This window comes from Sesamum indicum, linkage group LG9 (assembly GCF_026168435.1).
Source record: "Sesamum indicum cultivar Baizhima isolate 11 linkage group LG9, ASM2616843v1, whole genome shotgun sequence".
Classification (NCBI taxonomy): Eukaryota; Viridiplantae; Streptophyta; class Magnoliopsida; order Lamiales; family Pedaliaceae; genus Sesamum; species Sesamum indicum.
The window spans coordinates 10,548,498-10,569,548 of NC_142665.1; the positions used below are offsets into that span (position 1 = coordinate 10,548,498).

At 38.8% G+C, this 21,051-nt stretch overlaps 1 long non-coding RNA gene and 1 other non-coding gene across 2 annotated transcripts; one reads left to right on the forward strand and one right to left on the reverse strand.

Annotated features, from left to right (window-relative positions):
- Positions 1-6,112: 6,112 nt before the first annotated feature.
- TRNAV-CAC (transfer RNA valine (anticodon CAC)) lies at positions 6,113-6,186 on the reverse strand. The gene has a single exon. It is a non-coding gene; the product is annotated as a tRNA-Val (tRNA).
- Positions 6,187-6,296: 110 nt separating this feature from the next.
- On the forward strand, positions 6,297-9,707 carry LOC148786891 (uncharacterized). The gene is made up of 2 exons (XR_016067461.1): positions 6,297-6,434; positions 7,211-9,707. It is a non-coding gene; the product is annotated as an uncharacterized LOC148786891 (long non-coding RNA).
- The last annotated feature ends 11,344 nt before the right edge of the window (positions 9,708-21,051 follow it).

Here is a 21,051-nt window from a genome sequence, read left to right on the forward strand (position 1 = left end):
TAACTAATAATTCTTGATCAACGCTTGACCAAGAAAGCCTGTCACCATGGGTGGCCGTCTAGTAATTGTCCATGATATTAAAGACTATGCGAATTTCCATGTGAACTTTTAGGCTCTCGAGTCCATGCGGGTACGGTCCTTCTGTCTACCGTCTCCCGGCCTTAGTCTAGGGCATGGAATTGGGCGTTAGTTCTCATCCTAGACTAGGCGTCTATGCTTAATATTTGAGATTGTGTCACGCCAAATTATTCGATATAAGAACATCTTCTTCCCATTCGACCAATGACTGTGGCCACAATTTTATAGAGTGTAGACGCATCTCCTAGTGAATAGGAGATACCTCTGTCACGTTTTGACAGGGGACGGATCATTTTCTTGGAACTCACTGAAGAGCAAGTCAAGTTAAGAGCATTTCCAATCTCCTTGGGCAATAAAGTAAAAGATTCGCTCTACTCCTTACCATCGAGGTCTATTGCTACTTGGAATGAGCTCACAAAAGAATTTCTTAAGAACCATTTTCCCGCTTCAAGAACTACAAACATCCGGAAGGAAATCAATGGAATACGCCAATTTTCCGGTGAAAGTCTCCATGAGTATTTGGAAAAATTCAAGCAGTTAGTGGATAGTTGCCCCCATCACCAAATTCCCCACCATCTTTTAATTTAATACTTTTATGAGGAATTGTCTAAGGCAAATAGAAACTTGGTGGATGGGGCCAATGGAGGTGCTTTGTATGAAAAAACCTCTACCAAAGCACGCAAACTGATCATAACCATGGCGGCTAATCAACAATTTAGTAATAGGAATGACAACCCACCATGAAAAGTAAACGAAGTAAGCACTTGAATTGATGAACGTGTAGACAAACTTACCTCTCTTTTCGAAAAGGTTATAGTGGGAAGCACTCAACAAGTCAAGGCTTTCGCAAATATGTACATCTTTGGGACATTTTATTAATGCTTGCCGCACACTTCATGAAGAACCAACCAAACATGCCGACATCATCGGTGGATATTCCGTGCAACAATATAAGAAATATGACCCATTTTCAAACACATATAACCCCCGATGGAGGGACCACCGAATTTGAGATCTTACAATCAATGTAAAAATTTTCAAAGACCTCCATACCAACAACCACTACTGCCTCCTCAATCTAAGTCCAACTCAGGTACATCTCTAGAGGACATGATGAAAATACTTGTTGCTAACACTCAACAATTTCAATAGGAGACTCGTACAAACATCCAAAATTTGGAGTCCTACACTCATATAAGCATTCAAAACTTGGAGTCTGAAATGAATCAATTGGCCTCATCTATCAGTCGTTTAGAGTCCCAAGGTAAGTTGTCCTCCCAAACTATCATTTATCCTAAGGAAAATGCTAGTGCTATTGTTTTACACAGTTAAAAAGAGATACAATCCGAAATCAGCACTAGGCGTGGGCATGCAAAATAAAGATCCAAACAAGCTAAAAACCCCAACCAAGTCATGGATGACATTTCTAAGATGCTGGTGACCAAATCACCCTCCCCGAAAAGGTGTGCCAAAGCTAAAAAAGAGGAAGAAGAAAGGAAAAATTTCGAAACTTTTTGCAAATACCTCTCTGTGTCCATTAAAAAAATTGGGTTTTGTGATCCAAGTCACCGATTGCCCTATTGATTACCCCGAGGGAGTTCTTGAGGATGTTTTAGTGCAAGTTAATGAATTGGTCTTTGTCGCTGATTTCTTTGTGATAGATATGAGGGAAGACAACTTCCCCAATTTTACATCTATTTTGCTAGGAAGATCATTTCTTAAAACTGCTAGAACAAAAATAGATATCCATAATGCTACCCTCACTACAGAATTTGATGGTGAAGTTATAAGATTCGATATATATAAATCCATGCGATATCCTAGTAATGTACCAACTGCTCTCTTTTTGGATCTACTTGACCCTATTATGCAGGTATTGACAACTTATGATAGTGAGGATCACACTAAATTGGCACTAGAATGAAGCCTCACACCCACACAACTAGAAATTTTGGAAGATTTCTGAACACTTGATTCAAGCATTAGGGAGAGCGTCTTCGAATTAGAAGCCCTTCAACCCTTAGCCTTAAATCTTGCTTTGATTGAATTAAACTTGTCCCTTCTATCTTGCAGACCCTACTTTGGAGTTGAAGGATTTACCCAAGCATCTCAAGTGTTTCTTTTAAGAGAGAATGACACGTTACCGGTAATTATCTCTAGTAAGCTTTCTACTTTGAACAGGAGAAGTTAATCTGTGTACTTCGAGAGTTCCTAGAGGCCATTGGTGGACCATAGGCGACATTAAGGGCTTAAGTCCTTCCACATGCATGCATAGGATCCTACATGTAGAGGGAGCCAAACCATCACAAGCGGCATAACGTCGATTGAACCTGCCCATGATGGAAGTGGTAAAGAAAGAAATCTTGAAACTTCTTGATGCAGGTATGATCTTTCCTATTTCTGATAGTGAATGGGTAAGTCCTACTGAAGTTGTGCCTAAGAAAACGGCTATCACGGTTATCGAAAATTTTGTTGGAAATTCAGTGCCCACTCATGTTCAAAATGGTTAGCGTGTGTTGATAGATTATAAGAAGCTCAATGCATCCACTAGAAAGGATCACTTCCACTCCCTTTTATTGATCAAATGCTAGAGAGATTAGTCAGGCGTTCTCATTACTGTTGTTTTGATGGCTACTCAAGTTTTCGTCAAATACCCGTTGCACCCTCAGACAAAGACAAAACAAACATTCACATATCCCTTTGGCACATTTGCCTACCGACCGATGCCCTTCGATTTGCAAAATGCACCCGTCACAATCTAAAGATGTATGGAGAGCATTTTTTCTGACTATGTGGAACAATTCATAAAGGTATTCATGGATGATTTTACTGTTATGGTCATTCTTTTAGTGATTGCTTGGGAAAATTGGCTAAAGTTCTTGAAAGGCTCATAGAGGTAATTATAAAAATGCTATTTTATGGTTGACGAAGGTTTGATTTTAGGACATATCGTGTCTTCGAGGGGGATAGAGGTTGATCAAGCTAAAATAGACGTTATAAAATCCTTGCCTTACCCCGTTAGTATATGGGAGATCGTTCTTTTCTTGATCATGCAGGATTTTCTATAGACGATTTATTAAAGACTTCTCTAAAATTGCTTAACCCCTATGCAAGTTGTTGCAAAAAGATGAGGCTTTTGAGTTTGATGAAGCATGCAAACTACCATTCAACAAATTAAAAGCCTCGTTGACCTCTGCACTGATAATCCAACCTCCAAATCGAGAACTACCATTCGAGATCATGGGTGATGCAAGCAACCATCCCATTGGTGTTGTTCTAGGCAAAAGAGTTGGAAAGTACCCCCATGTTATCTACTATGTGTCAAGGATGTTAATGGAACTGGAAGCAATTAAACCACCACATAAAAAGAACTCTTGGCTGTTGTTTTTGCTTTGGAAAAATTTCGTCCTTATTTTCTTGGTACTAAAGTAATTGTTTACCCTGATCATCCAACACTCAAGTATCTCTTGTCAAAGAAAGACGCAAAACCAAGGCTCATACGGTGGATACTCTAGCTACAAGAGTTTGACTACTATCAAGGACAAGAAGGGGGCGAAAAGTCTTGTTGCCGACCATCTCAGCCGGTTAGTAATCGAAGGTGACTTACCCCCCATGAAAGATGAATTTTTGGATGAACACCTCCTCGCCGCACAAGGAACAACCCCATGATACGCTGATTTAATAAATTTCCTCGCTACTCACACTTTGCCTATTAATTTATATAGAGCAAAGAGGAAAAAAATTAGAAATGATGCAAAGTACTATGTGTGGGATGATCCATATTTTTGGAAGTATTGCTTGGATCAAATCATAAGAAGGTGCATACCCCAAATTTATATCTATTCTTGAATTTTGTCATTCTCATGCTTTTGGGGAGCATTTTGGTTCTAAACGAACAACATTAAAAGTGTTGGAATGTGGTTTATTTTGCCCAAATTTATTTAAGGATTCTTATCTATTCTGCAAATCTTGTAAGAATTTCCAAAAGAAGGGAAATCTCGGCCCCCGTAATCAAATGCCCCTAGCCCCTGTACTTGTGTGCGGAGTTTTTTATGTATGGGGAATTGATTTCATGGGACTATTTCCTTCACCTTTTGGAAAATCTTACATCATTCTTGGGATAGATTCTGTGTCTAAGTGAGTTGAAGCGAAAGCTACACATATGGATGATGCTAAAATTGACATAAATTTTGTGAAGACTAACATCTTTTCTCGCTATGGGATGCCTAGAGCCATCATTAGTGGTTGAGGAACTCACTTTTGCAACAAGATGGTAAGTGCTTTGTTCAAAAAGTACAATGTGACTGATCGAGTCTCCACTGCCTACCACCCTCAAACAAATGGTCAAGCCGAGGTTTCCAATCGTGAGATCAAGTCCATACTTGAAAAGACAGTTAATCCTAGTCAAAAAGATTGGAGTATTCGCTTGGATGATGCGTTATAGGCCTACCGCACGACATGCAAGATTCCAATAGGTATTTCCCCGTACAATTTGGTTTTTGGTAAGCCTTGTCATCTTCCTATTGAGCTTGAACATAGGGTTTTTTGGGCAATCAAACAACTCAACATGACAATGGATGAGACAGGGGTGTCAAAGAAAACTGCAACTACAAGAGCTTGAGGAAATTCGAAATGAAGCTTATGAGAACTCAAGGATCTACAAAGACAAGACCAAAGCTTTCCATGATTATACCATCTCAAGAAAAGTTTTTGTTGTTGGACAAAAAGTCTTGCTTTTTCGTTCCAAACATAAACTTTTCCTGGGTAAGCTACGATCTTGGTAGATTGGACCTTTTGTTGTGACTCATATTTTCCCTCATGGTGCATTTGAAATCAAAAGTCCAACAACTCAAAAGATGTTCAAGGAGAACGAGCATAGGCTTAAACCGTTCTACGAAGGTTTCGACTCTACCTTGGTGGAAAAGATACAATTCCTAGAACCCACCATCACCTAAAAAATGCCATCCCATCTAGCCAAAGACGTTAAAGAAAGGCACTTCTTGGGAGGTAGCCCAAGTCCTTTTCCCCTTCCTCAATTTTTTTTTCTCTAACGCAACTTCTTATGAATGTTGTGGTGTTGCCAACATTGATTTTTATAGGTCAATGTGAACATAAAACAACCTACAGTTAGGCGTGCCCACTCCTAATTCAGTCATCTAATCTGTTGGGAGTTAGACGTGCCCACACATAACCCTGCCACCTAATCTGTTCCAAAGCATTTTTGTTAACTTGAGTTAGGCGTGCCCACGCCTAACTCCAACACCTAATCTGTCAAAACACACTCACACTTTTTTTTTGTTTTTTATTATTTACATTATTTATTAATAATAAAAAAAAAGGATAAAAATAAAAAAAATCAAAAACAAGTTATTAAAACCCTAAATGTTCAATTCTCACCTCATTGTCAAAATTTCTTGTAGCCACTTCTACCATTTCAAGCCTAACGCACGCCAGCCGTCAGTGCTCCACCGCCAGAACCCGTTCCGCCACCACCGCCCTTCTCTCCACCTCCGTCACTCTTTCTCCTCATTAGATCCACCTTCGCTGCCGCACCAACTCCACTTTTTCGTTGCTCCTCTATGCCGTCAACGCCATCACCCAGCCGCGCGTAGCTTTGCCGCCGTCATCACCGCCACCTCTTCCTCTCTGTCCTTCACCCGAGCCTGATGCTCCTTTGCCACCGTTCGTTTCCTTGTTGCCAACTCACCGCCACTCACCATTGCTCTCTTTAGTGCTGTCGGACAATGGCGACAGTGTCGACCACTATCGACCGCCACTTGCCTCCACCCTTCTTTTCCAACTTTTTTCTTCTATTTTCTTTTTCTTTCTTCTTTCTTTCTCTTTTCTCTTTTCACCCATCCGCTTCTTCTATTTTTTTTTTTAGGTAAATGTAATTTTTATTAAATAAATAGTACAATCATACAATACAACAGTGCTCAATGAGTGGCGTCTCCCTCGACCTGCCAAGGGATATGCCAAAGTCTATATAACACACAAAAACTAACAGAGCGAGCTAAAAAAATATGGGTAATAATGTCTAAGCCTGGGTTCGAACCGGGGACCTCTAGTGTGTGAGACTAGCGTGATAACCAACTACACCACCCAGACACATTTATCCCCTTCTTCTCTTTTATTTTTCTTTTTCTATCTTCTTGTTAAACCGCCCACTTTTTCTCCTTTTATATTTCTCATATTCCAATTTTATTTCTTCTAACAGATATGAGTAGCAAAAAAAAGACTAAATCTGCTGGGTCTTCTTCTCAAAACCAGTCCCGGAGTTCGCGAGCCACCGCCATCACTTGCCCCTGAATCCCTTGCGGCAATCTTACATTCGCCTCTCGCGCTACTTGTGACAAGTATGTTGCTATCAGATCTCGCAAGGTTCTCCAACCTCCCACAATTACTGCTTTGAATATTTCAGACAACTTCAGTCTACTGCTTGACAATATTGGACGGAGATGTTTTTGTAATGCAATGTGGATGCCTATACCGAACTTGTTCATGAGTTTTACACCACATTTGAATTTTCAATTCCACCGGGTCTCACTTTAAAAATCCCGCAAGTGCTTAAATTCTGATTATTAGGTAGGCATTGTCTTTATCTCTCACCGATTTGAACATCGCCCTAGGATTCACTAACTCGACAATCTCACAGCAGCACGAGTATCAAACTTCTCTCTCTGATTTTCGTGATGACTATAATCATACTCAACTGTGGAAGCAATTGTCTGTTGACACCATTCTCTAGTACCCCAGTCGGTCAAGGCTTCCTTTTTGAAAGATCCTGTACTCAAATTTGACTACCGCTTCTTAGCTTTTAATTTCTCAGGGTGTCGGGATAATTCGGGTATTTGCACGAAAATTGAGTTTTTCTTTTTGTTGTGTATGCTGCGGGGCATAAAAGTGAATATAAGCTTTTCATTGGCTGCCCAACTCCAGTCCACCCTAAACAAGAACCGACCCCTCATACTTAGCCCTTACATTACGCTTCTTGCGATTAACCTTGGAGTGCTTGATCTTAATTGTCATAACATGCGTGTTGCTTGCCCTTTGGAGCCGCTTGACTTGGCCTGTTTGGTGCGAACGGGCCTCGTCATGCCACGTAGCAATACTTATAAGTTTATTCCTGCAGGTCCACCATCACTCGACGCTTCCTCATCCCGCCCTCTTCCCAATTCTGATGAGGACAACTCTTGCAGTTCTGAGGAGGCTGAGGATGATAACAGCAATCAAGATAGCCATCCCCGCACATCAAAGGATCGCGCTTTGACAGACATAGCCCATCGCATGGCCCGCAATGAAGACAATCTCATGGGTCTCTTCGAGCACATCGGCCTCACACCGCGGCACCCCCCGACACCTTGACCGATCGCCAGACGTCATGCAATCAGGGACGTTCTATTTCCTTTCCCTTTTATTTCATCATCCTAGATATGCATGCATGCCACATTGAAGATAATGTGGAATTAATGGGGGGGGTGTTTTGATGCTTGTTCTGATAGAAACATGAGTCTTGGTGGATTAATTGTTGGAATATTGATGTCTTGGAAAGAATGAACTCCTTTTGCTATCTTGAAGAATAATTTTTTAATTGATGCTTGCTACCCCTTCCATGTTTGTTGAGTGATTATGAGAATCCAATTTTTTTATTCTTGTCCTCATGCTAGCTTCATGATCAAATATTTAGGCTAATCAAGCAATAATTTGGTGATGTGTGATAGGAATGTGCATCTAATAATTTTTGACAACTTACGTCTAAGAACTTATTTTTGCAAAATGGTGATTTTTGACTTGAAAATTGAATGTGAAAAATTGGTGGACATAAACTACCTTGGGAGGAATTTTGAGCTTATACACTTATGAAAATCTGCAATTTTTTCTTCTCTCGGGAGATAATGCTTCATGATTATGTCTTCCGGGAACTTCCTTTGAACCATGTTGATGCCACATCTTTCTGCATACACTTGAAAACGATAAAGGCACTAGGATAAAAACTCCTTTGGCCTAAATGACCACCCACATGAAATTCCCTTTAGTAAGCACATTTGAGCCTTATAAGCCTTAATTCTTTGACATGAAACCTCAATTATAAACAAACTCGATCGTTCTTTTATTACCCTTGCTTGGCCCTTCTAAGAACTCGTAGAGCATTAAGGAAACAAGGATGTACTATAAGTATGGGTTTTGACATTAAGTGTGGGGATGTCTCAATTATTTTGATTATATTTTGTGCCAAGGAAGTTTATGAGCTAGCATGTCATATGGTGATCTTGTTCTATGCTTAATTGCAAAATAGACAAAGAAAGAGAGAAAAATATGCCAAAAAGAAAGAAAAGAAAAATGCCTTCCAAAAAAAAAAAGAGAAAAGAAAAATTAAAGAAAGACAAGAAAAAAAGAAAAAAAAAAGAGAAAAAGAAGATAAAAAAGAGCATTCTCTCCCTAAAATAAGGCATAGTTCAAGTCATGAGAAATTGGGCATGGAGTTAGAACATGAGATGAATTATTTTGAAAAGCTTGAATTCTTACATCTATTATTTGCTGCTCTAATTTAGTTCCTTGCATTTTTACCTCATTTTTTCTAATTCTTCCTACCGCCAAACCAAAGCCCCATTACAACCAAAATATAAGACCTCTTAATTCACGTATGTGCATATTTATAAGTGATGGAGATTTTGGTGCATAATCAAACCTTTGGTGAAGCATTTTCATAGCAAACATTTGAGCATAGCACTTAGACAAAAACACTTGAGAGATTGGGATATATGAGAGAATAGTCCACTTGTTTCCATGCTTAATTCTTGATAAAAATCATCTTGTGAAAATTTGTTTGAAACTTGTTGAGTTGTCTTTTATCATGCTGTGTGTCATTCTTTGAACGCTTAACTAGATTTTTGCTTGAACACTTTCGTCTGTGATCCATGAAGTTTGAAATGAAATTCTTGAACCTTTTTTATCCTTATTTCTTTGCATCGAGGACGAGCAAAGGGTTAAGTGTGGGGATATTTGATGAGGGTGCATTTTATGTCATTTTTTATTGATATTTTGCCATCGTTTTGCTACTAAAATGCTCCTAATAAAATGTTATATTACTGCATTAATCTATTAAGGAAGAATGGGATGAAAGAGAAGTAAGGGGTCAAAAACAAAAAAATGGATAGAATAGAAGAAAAAGTTTGGCGAGCCCACACCTAACTGGCAGAATCGTGGTTGAAAAAAAAAAGGCTCAAAGACTCGAATTTGGCAAAAAATTGAAGCTGATTGGAATGTCTTTTTTATGAAGGAAAATCACTTTTGCTGAAGGAATGTCTTTCTGATGAAGGAAAATCATTTTTTTTTTTTTGGGTAAATGTAAGTTTCATTAAGTAAAGCGTAATACAGTAGAACAATGTGATTATTAGTTGGTTTCTCCCTCGACAGGCTAAGGGATACGCCATAGTTTATATAAAGCTCGGAAGGAAAATCACTTTTGCTGAAGGAATGTCTTTAGGACTATAGTATTAATTCCTCTAGTGTTTTTAGTCTTGTTAGGAAACTATTTTTTTAGTACTAGTAAAATAAGGTAACTAGTAGCATATATATATATGTGATGTAATTCAAAATGGATACATTTTTGGACTATTGGATTTTCAGCCTTCTCTTCAATTATTTTCATCGTTTTTATGATAATTCTAACTTCCCTATTCATGCGTTCTTTCATGAGCATGTCTAGCTAAATTCTCTCATTCCGGTTAAAGACTTGGTGAATGCTTAATTCCTATGCTTCGTGAGATCTAATTTATACTTTTTACTCTCATTCATTTTATTGGTGTTTTTCTCTGTGTTTTTATTACAAATAGTCTGATTTATGAATGATAGGGCCTATTGTTCATTTTCAAGAATAATTTGCCTAACCAATTGAATTTGCAAATCCATAATTTTTTGTTTAATTCAATGATTATTGGTACCACAACATAATTGATTATGAACAAGTTTTTGATTATGTTGTAAGGAATGCACAATCTAACTTAAATAAATCATCATAGGAACTTATTGTTAGAATTGGGCCTTTCTAGTTCTTAATATTATCAATAAATTAAATCTTGACGACGTTCCCAAGATTGTTTACTGATTAGGGATTTAGTCGACCGACGTTCCTTGATTATCGAAAAGGTAAGAAAATATGAGGTTGTTAGGTCATACCAATAACCATAACTCATTTATCAATCATTAATGATTGTCATCCTTGCATTTGTGATCAACCTTGGAATTAACGATGATCTTGTGTTGGAATATTTCTCTCATATTCACTCCTCTTTGAAAAACTCTTTTCATCTCTTCAATTTTAAATCTAGATTTTTAATCAAAATTCCCCCTATCTTTTATTTTTATTTTTATTAAAAGGAATTAATTTGAACCTAATTTCTGTGTATTCGACCCTACTCATCGCTTTCACAAGTTTTTAGTAGAAAAATATTTTTAGTGGATCTGACACTCATCACTAACACCACTGTGGAATTGGAATTATAATTTTGCATAGGGTAGGAAGTATTTGTATGTTTTGACATAATATGAAGGGATGTTCATATAATGTACCATTTTGATTTATGATCCTAAGATATTTTTGCTTTTGTATCTCTTGAAAGTTGAATTGAATATGTTTACTCGAATTAAAATTGATCCTAGTATTATTATTTTTTCCACTACCAAACAAAATTGAGTAGTAGTATTAATGAGTACAAAAATGTACGGGTCCAGTCAAGTAGCCAAAGTTCCCCAGGAGTGAGGGAGTCTGGCCTCATGCAGGGGTTGGATAAAAGATTTCTAATGGATAAGATTTTTTAGCAAGTTGATCTTGTTAGTCGAAGGGTTTTGAGGAAGTCCAGCTCGATCAAGGGACTTTACGAGGGAGGAGAGGAGTCCCTTCATCCTAGAATCTATCCTACTCGGTTTCGTTGAAATATCCTGCCCTACTTTTGCCTGGGCTACTCGCCTAAGAGTAATTTGGGCTCCTCAGGCCTCCAAACAAGAAGTTCTTTCTGTAGCACCCCCTACTCACTACGTTTAATTATCACTATTTCGTTATTTTCTTAATTAGAACTCAATCTATAAGTAAATCCTTTTCAACCCCTAAAATAAATTGTATTTATCAATATAATATATATATCACAAAAGATAATAGATACCACTAAAAATTTATATTTACCCTCACTGGATGTCCTCATGTACATAACCTCAAGGAAAGTACTACCACAATTTTAAACACAAACCTGATAAAAGACTAAAATATTTAACAACCCAACAGCCAAAAATTCCGGCTTTAGATGTGACGGCTGACCCACCTAATAAAGACCACTGTACGGCTCAAAGTCCGATGTGGCTAGTCATTGTGACCTATTTCCTGAAAACTACGTGGCAAGAAATGAGCTGCCTACTCAATATGTATAGCTAATCAGTCTATATATACACAGGCAACAATACAAGTACATGAAGTCACATCGACTAACAGTCATTCGTCATATAGCAACATCTGATATAAGCAGTAATACATACCCACAACTGTAAATCAACCCAAGACATAATATTTGACGTTATTGTTTATTAACTAAGGGCCCTACTTACTCTAATTGGAGTACATCAATCAATGGTTTCGCCGGCTATCATCATCTCATTATCATATCATATATAGCACAGGATACGCATTGTATGTGATATCCACACACTCTCTACTCCAGTGTGTAGCAATATCAGCACAGGACATCACAACAAGCATGGTATCCCCACACCACCCCAGTGTGTAGCTAACAGCACAGGATATTCCCCGCTGCCTGAAATACCCCAGTAACCTACGCGCCATGGTACCTAGCTTAATTCATATATTTTTCATATCACATCATCAATCACGTCATCATCAGTCACATTATCATAAATCATTGACTGTGCTCCCAATTAGGTAAGTATCATCTTTTATTTCAATTCACAATCATAATTCTATTCTTTATAATAATTATTTCCTCAATAATAACTCCCAATTTGATTTCATACAACAATCAATTATACAATAATCACATAATCATATTCCACATATCCCTACATTATAATCACATAACACATAGTAACAATGTCACCGATATTATGGTAATTCTAACAAATAATCCACGACTAATTATATAAACAATCAATATACGAAATCCACGTATATAAATATAAATTCAGGTTCATAATCACATCTAAGAAATCAATATATATAATATATACAATGCTACACATATAATTATATATATAAATTCAATTAGCTATACTTACCTTAAATCCCAAAATACTTCGATTCCACGAGAGACTGCTCAACCCTCTACTTTATCGTCACGTCCTATAATAGAATATTATATGTATAATTAATATATATAGAATATCATAAGCTCTAAATAAAATATTATATATGTTCGTATATTTTCCCCAATCTTTTAATATTTTATTTATATTAAAGTCCAAACCCATGATCCATTTTATTTTAGATAACTACACTTTCTAAACTTCTTAAAACATATATTTAATTTATCAACTAATTCATAAGAATTCATATAATCAAACCCCTTATATATTTATAACTATCATTTTTAATAATATCCGTAAATGAGATTATCATTAAAACCTCATATTCCATTCTTAATAACATAATATTCTTTAAATATAATTTTTCAAATATTTCTATGAATTTTCTATCAATTAATCATTGCTATATAATTTAATTAAGCAACAATACATAGAATTACATATTTGGTTAATCATTCCGATGGAATTGTGTTAATTAGCTACAATAATAATTAAATCTAAAAAATCAAATAATTTAATTAACCAACTACATCATTTTTATATCAAATGTGATATTTAATACGACACTAATTTAAATAGTCAAACCCGTAAAATATTCTGGTTAAATAGTATATTGCTCAATATAAACAATATTTAATAAATGGACTAATTAAATAATATAATTATATAAATTAATATAAATTAAAATCAGATTTCATACCTCTGTCCTTTTCCCCGAAAGTGTGTATGTGTAAATGTGAGTGTCTGTGTGTTAAATTGTCAATATTCTTTCAATTAACACACACACACACATATATATCTATTTAATGATTGGTCAGGCGGTGGCAACACATGTCACTGCCCACCCTTTTTTTTAAAATTCTATTTAATAATTACTGGTACGTCCTTCCTAATTTTCTTAATTAATATAATTTGCCCCCAAATATTATTACGAACTCCAATTTAATTCGTTCAAATTTTATTATATCCCAAATTCAATCTATAATTTATTTACTAATTAAATCTAAATTTTTAATAATTATCAATTAGTCTCCAAATTACATGAACAATTTTACGGATGTCACACTTCCCGTGAGCCTCACACCCTTTGGGTTTGCCGCTAGGAGGCAGGCATATGGGCCCCCTCCGTACTTGTTTTATGCTTTAGGCCTGATGGGCTGAGAAATGGGCTTGATTTTGGGCTTTGTGACCTTATGATTTAGTCCCCCCTACTCTAAGGAGGAGGAGACCGCCTACTCATTCTTAGATAGGAGGTCTCTACAGGTGAGGGAGTTCCTTCTTTCCCTTAGAAAAAGTCTTCTTTGACAGTGGCGTCCCTATCTCCCTCTAGGGGATTATGAAAGCCTCCCTTTTGGACTTCAAGTCCTGCCTTTGTGTGGTTGACCGCAACTCAGCCAAGATGGTCGGCAGTAACTTGAAGAAGACATGCGGGTGGCTAGAGGATGTCAGTAAGCACTCAGGTGCATCAACGGCTATTGAGAAGAGACTTTTATCGATTGGGGATTGCCATACTATTCGTGTGGGAACTTGATGTGTGAGGATGTTATCCGCCAAGTATGAAGTCATTCTATGGATGTTTGGGTACAGAGATATAAGAGCAACGGTCAAGCACCACCTTGTGCACGAGCAGGAGATAAATGAGTGAAGCAGAGTGCTTTATCTTTGGATATTTGCAAAACTGTTCAATGGAGAGATCCTTGCTGTGTTGGTTACATCTACAAGATGTTTCAGAGTTAGACGGTTCTAATTGAGTAGGAAACGACGATGATGTTCGCACTCTGTCAGTGTAGTGGTGGGACAGTGAAGGCAATTCCTCAACGATGGATGATCAGGTAGGGCTAAAATGCTAAAGTTGTGATATAGGAGTCGTAAGCTACACAATACTTCAAGCAGCTGATTTGAACATCGGACAAGGGGGATGAGAAAAAGGTGTTCTATTTGGCCTTTCAATGTCTACGGCTGGAACAAGAAAATTTGTTTTTAAGCTTATTATAAGGTGAGCAAGATTTGTGAGCTCCAGCCAGCCCTCCCCGTCCAGCGAGGCACTAAATGAGCATTCTCTTGGGGGCACGTAAGGGCCTTGAAGAGTAGGGCCAGGATGGAAACTATTTAGAATCCCCAAAAGGTATGGGAACTGATGGCCAGTGTAGGGCCAGGATGACTTATGTTGGGTACAAAAGCAGCCAAGAGGTTCCATGTGAGCGCAAGGTTGCCCCACGGGCTACGGAAAATCAGAGGCTACACCCTTAGGCTGAATGAGTGATCTATGCAAACACTCTAATGCCTTGTGAACTAACTCGTGGCATGCGCTATTGGGTGCTAGCCGTGCGCGGGAGTCCGTTAGCTTTGATGAATGGTCGTGGGACGACGTTGCACTGTAGGTAATTTGAAAAGTCAAGCTGAAAGGCAAGAAGGCATGTCGGACATGCCGTGTGGGATCAATGCGAGATGTTGGCATATCGAATGGACCTCAATCTTATGATGTGATCCTACTCAAGCAAGGCATATAAGACTACCATCACGAAGCATGCACCAAGGATACACAGACTGAGCGTCGGACATGGAATGGGAGTTGCGGGCGCATGTGGAGCACATGATGCTGAGGCGAAGCAAGGAGGCTCATTGCTATCGAGGAATGCATTAGTAGGATCCTAAATTGTGGGCGAGATGCACGGCGGTAGACTAGTTAGTTGGGACCGAACATGAAAACACAAAAAGGCGTGCAAGCCTGGAGCCTCGACGAACATGGACATTTTGGATAGGCGAGTGCATGGGCATGAGGTGCCACACAAGGAGGCATTTAGATGTCGTGCTAGCGAGTTTCAGTGTCAATTAGACTCAAGATGTACGAAAGCTGATCTAAGGTTAGATGCAACCTGAGACGCCGCAAGGTGAAAAATACATTCTGCTGCTAGACAAAAGAGTCCGCCCGTGACAGTTGGTATCAAAGCCTAGATAATCCCAGGCTCCCAAATGGGAGTTGTGCCTAGTTCAAGATGTGGATTGGCACAAGAGCTCTACGCCAAAGTCGAGATGGGTTGAGACTGTAATTTAAGACAAGATTAGACCAAATCGCAACACAGATGTATAGGCTTGTTGTCTTAGGCTTTAAAATGCTTTAGTAAGCCGATTGTGAGATGGAATGATTTTTGGGATTCTGACGTAGAGAATATATTTGGTAGCGTCCTTTTGTGTGTGTTTGTGCTGCTTCAGAGAGTGAGCAGCTATAGTCCAACTTTGTTGTTGTTAGTTGGCAGTTGTGCGAGCGCCGCATATATTTCCTTGAGCTTTCAACCATGTTCCAAAATCATTTTTTTTAGGTGAATGATAATCAAATTTCAGAATTCATCTTGACTTACTTGAGCAAGAGGAGAACAAGCCGATGAGTTGGGTGGACGGCGAGGCTACGTTTGTGCAATTAAGCAATCATGCATGTAGAACTGCCGCAAGTTAGGCGACGATGAAGGCAATGAGGCCAATTAGTGGACGAATATCACCTTAAGTTGAGATTAGTGGATGAAGTGTCGCTTTAAGTTTGAGGAACCTTCCATCAGGGAAGGATAAGCTTATTGTTGAGGTGCCGAAGCACAGTTGAATGTGAGGTGTTGAACAAACCACCCTTGGTATTGCGAGAAGCGAACATTTAGACCCCTTTTGCGGGACAGCTGTTAGTGTATGAGATCCAAACAATTGTGTTTGGCAGAGCAAAAATGTTAGATGGAGTTCTTTTGGGAAGATGATGGTGCGTCTAGAGAAAGACGACACTCTTCGAGAACCAGGGGGCATAAGAATCAAAAAATACAAGAAAAGTGGCAACTTGTCTAGAGCTTGAGTGGGGGCAGCCCACTAAGCCGTGTTGGGTGCTCATCAGGAGAACAGGTTGAGCTGAATTGTGATTGTTCTTCGAGGGGATCCTGGTACCATATATGGGCTCTTTGATATAAGGATTTTCGAGGGGGACAACCCTGTAGAGAAGTGAGGGGAGCATCGGGCTCCATTGGCACCATGAGCGACAGGTGAGATTAGATTGAGAACAAAAATTCTAAATGGTCCCATCTTCATGCTGAGTAAAGAGAGGACTTTCTGGAGAGAAGTCCAGTCCACAGACGATGTGGTTTCGACAATTTGGGCAAAGACCCAAGTGCTTTCGAGTTGGTCTGAATGTGGTTAACCGTAATGGCGGGTTGCATGTTTGCTGAGGAAGGCAACACCTCGAGTGGGGGAGCGAGGGCGAAGCGTGCGCATAGACTCCGCACTTCATTCATTTCAAATCAAACGGGAGTATTTAAGGCACTGTTTTGAGGGACAATAGAGCTATGAGAGGCGCACTTGAAAAAACTTGGAGCATAGTTTGCTACCCACTAGTTGAGAATGTTGTGAAGAGAGTACAAAAAGAATGTACAGCCTTCCAACCTGCGTGTTCATGTTGAATTGAGTGTACTGCGGCACTATACGTAGGGGCAAACCTTCAGTTAGGTGACAGTTGAGGAAGAGAGTGTAGAAGAGTATAGAGATTTCGAAATTGTGTTATCATGCAAAATGGAGTGCATTCAGGCACGCCTGCCAGCAGGCGTACTGGGAAGGTTGTGCATGCAGTGCTCTCGCCCAGGCGTGCATGCTTGCTAGCGCTAGCCTACAGGCAGCAAAAGGTCTGCTATGTTTCTTTTCTTTTTTTTAAATTTTTTTTCTGAAACTCCCTTTTTTCCTGCAATTTTCTGAAAGAACAAGAAATTCACTATATTTTAGAAAATCCCAAATCATAAATTTCTCATGTCCAAATTAAATGCAAAGTTAAACACATAAAATCTTATATCTAGATATTCAATTAATCACCAAATCTCATGCTTCCAAAGTAGATTAAACATGTTTACATGTCGAAACACATAAAACATGTTGGATTCAAGGCCTAAACACCGAACCAAAAATCAGTCTTGGAGAAAAATACCACTTGTAGGAAGCATATCAGTCTGGGAGAAAAATCAAAATTAATAAAAAATCTAATTGCATACATAGGCCAAGAATGACAAGAAAGAAGTGAGAAAATAAACCGAATATATTACCCTCGTTGATTTCTTGAACTGGCTTCAAGCATTCTCCCTTCCTCAGATGTAAATCTCTACGTAGAGATCCTCCAAAGATCTACGCTCCCACTAGGAGGATATGGCTTTCTCGTGCTAGCAAGAAAAACCAAAGAAGAGCAAGAGATAAAAGGAACGCTATTGAGTTAATATTGTAATCTTCTTGATTTTTCTTGATCTCCAAGACCACAGAAAAAAGATGGAGAGAGAAGGAAAAGAGAAAATCGAGTGTAGAGATTTAGTGTGTGTTGTGTGTATGCTCTCGTCGGCTAGGATTTTACGTGTGATACATATATATATATACGACCTAGTCATATACACACATATAGATCTTGGACTTGTGTTTAATGGATCATGCTCAATTAAAACTAAATCAAACCCATGTCTAATGGAATTTAACTGAATCTAATTTAATTACAAGTCCATTATTAAACTCCATATCTTTAATTGGCTTTAGGAGGTTCTTTGGAATGTTCTTGGTAGTGTTTCGAATTAAAAGATCCAAGCCCATTTTCTCACTTTCAATTTATAAATTGGACCAAGCCCAATGAAATTAATCTAATTAATTTTAATGGCTAACTTAAAATTTTAATTATTTAAATTTTAGGCTCTAAATTCTATACGAGTACGGTCTTAAGCTCAACCGTCTGTCGGCTTCAGTTAGGGCATGGAATTGGGCGTTGGTTCTCATCTTTGACTAGGCATCTATACTTATAACTCGAGTCCTCATTTACCCTACTAATTGAACCGAGAAACTTATCCCGTTCATTCAGTTACCATGGCCACAGATTTTGAGGGCATAAACAGGTGTCAGAGCGTATAGAAGATACTGTTATCATGATAATGACAGGGCCAGATTCTATCTTGGAATCCACCATCCTTGCTACATACTCCGACTGTATGGAATAAGGCTTAGGATGACCATGCCTCATGACACAACCACCGCTCGCTATATCCAAGATATAGTCTTCATATGCACGTGAGGCATGATTCCTCAAGTTCGAGGACTAATCTCGTACTATCGAAATCGAGAATCCCAGTCATACTGACTAAGTCCTCAAGGCTTCTATATGACAATTCTCACGCATCAGTTCAGTCAGTCCATTATCTTGCCAACTAAACCCACTAAAACTACATAGACGACCTATGTCTCCCACCAACAAAACATGGCTGCAATACTTAGTGTAAGTCTCTATAGGACCCTTGATGCCCCATCTTGAGGTCCTCGACTTGGAATGTTTGAAATCGACCTTCAGCAGTTGGTTTCATAGTTTCCAAACCTATGGCAGCCAACCCACGGGTTTAACCTTTCGACCTGTGGGCATTTTGTTGTGATATTGAAACCACATTCAATAAAGATGGTAAACATTACAAAATATAATGCCAACTTGATGAATTCTTACTGTATTCACCAATTCAGCATTATTTCAATAAAGATTGACGAATGAAATATAACCAATCCAATTGGCTTTTTGGTCACATATTGAACAAATACTAGACGTCTTGGAGCCCCTTCTAAAGGCACTCCAGGGGGGTGAGGCATTGAGGAAGGACCTCTTCAGGGGGCTGCAAGGGCTGGCCTTGCACCCCCAGGGCCGTTGGTCCTTCCAGCTAGGGGCATCTCCTTCTCCTAATTGTCTACCATCGTTGGGGCCACCACGAGTGGTTACCACTGCGGCTAATATTTGTTCTCATACAACCAAATTCATAATATATTGTGTGGTTCCTATTAGTCTAGGAGACAATGCTCCTAAGGATGTGTCTAAAGAAGTGTTGTCTCTCGGGGGCTCCGTTAAGGGGTCAGTCAACTTGGAGGATCCGGCAGTCGCTGGTCCCCCAGTGTGGCTAGGTGTGCGCTTACCACCACCTGGAGAGCCTAAGTATTTTCGGGTGTTTCCAAAGCCTTCTGCTTGTTCGTAATATTACTAGGTGTTTCCATTAGTCCTCACGTCTTAGTTTTGTGTTCACACAAGCGATTCCACTTGATATGTGCAAAAAAGCACGGGTCTAGTCGAGTATGGACTTTAGATCTTCGATGGGGCAAGTTTTTTGGAATTCTAGGAACGGGGGCCTTCAAAAGAGATGCTAACACTCGAATGGCCAAGTTAGTAAGAGGTATTGGGATAAGAATATTGAATTAAAGGTCAACACAAGAATAAAGTAGAAAGCTATCATGAAAATTCGAGAGTGATAGTGAATGTAGAGGGTGAGAGTGCTGCTATGTAAAAAACACGTCCCCCTCTTTGAGGGCCTAAACTTGGTTTTGTAGCCAAAGTCTCCCAAAAGTGAGGGAATCTGGCCTCTGCAGGGGTTAGGTAAACCGTTTCTAATGGATAAGCTTCCTTATTAGGCTAATCTTATTAGCTGGAGGGTTTGTAGCAAGTCCAACTTTGTCAAGGGACTTTACTAGGGAGGAGAGAAGTCCCTCTGTCCCAAGAGTCTATCCCCCTAGGTTTCCTCAAAATGTCCTGCCCTTCATGGCCTCCTTTTGCCTGGGCTACCTGCCTAAGAGTGTTTTGCGCTTCGTGGGCCTCCAGACAACAAGTTCTTCCTATGAGCCTCACACCTTTTGGGCCGTCGTTTGCAGGCATGTCTATCCCCCCCTTACCTGTTTTATACTTTAGGTCTGATGGGCTAAGAACTGGGCTCGATTTTGGTTACCGATTTGTGACCTCATCAATCATAATATTTTTCATTTCATAACTTGGGAAAATGTGAAAACAAATTAAGGTTATTGAAAAAGTAATAATCAGGATTACTTCCACAGTACCTCAACTATTAACTATCTAGTATTTTGAGAAAAATGCGATTTAGGTACCACAGTATAGGGGGTCTTGCAAGTTCTATACCATGTTTTCTTAAATAGCCAATTTTGATGTTGTATTTTGTCGAGATTTGCACTTCGTGTACCTTATATTTATTTTAGCGCCCTGACCTTTAAAATAGTATCAATTTTGCTCCTAAATATTTTTTTTTTCATAGTAGAAGTAGTACTTCATTGATCAGTCCCAACATACATATGAAATAAAATTAAATCACCATAAATTCATACTTTGGTTTGACCACCTTGCCACCGGGTATTCCGAGTCCTTGATTTTACGAAAATCATCAACCACACTACTGCTACAGATGGTCTGTAGTTGCTTGGCCATTTATCAACAAAAAACATAACCCTATTTCGTTTCCTACCTTAGGGCGTAAAAGTACTTTCAAAATAGAGACTTAAATTTTTTGGATAAATAGGTTGAACAAAAACCTTGAATTTATTGAAGAAAATTTAAAATTTTATACTAACATTCTCTTCCACAACCAAATGAGATAAGTATTTAGTCTCTCATGGATAAGAGGTATTGACTGATTGGGAAAATCTCTATGAACTAAAAATTCTAACACTTAGACAATTTAGACTGCAGTCATACCGACCAAGCCTGCAAGGCTTCCATATGACATTTCCCTCGAGTCAGTTCAGTCAATTCGACACCTAGTCAATCGATTCATTAAGATTACATAGACGTCCTACGTCTGTCGCTGATGAAACACGACACTCATCAAATGAATGCAATTCTTAATGCAAGTCTCCAATTGA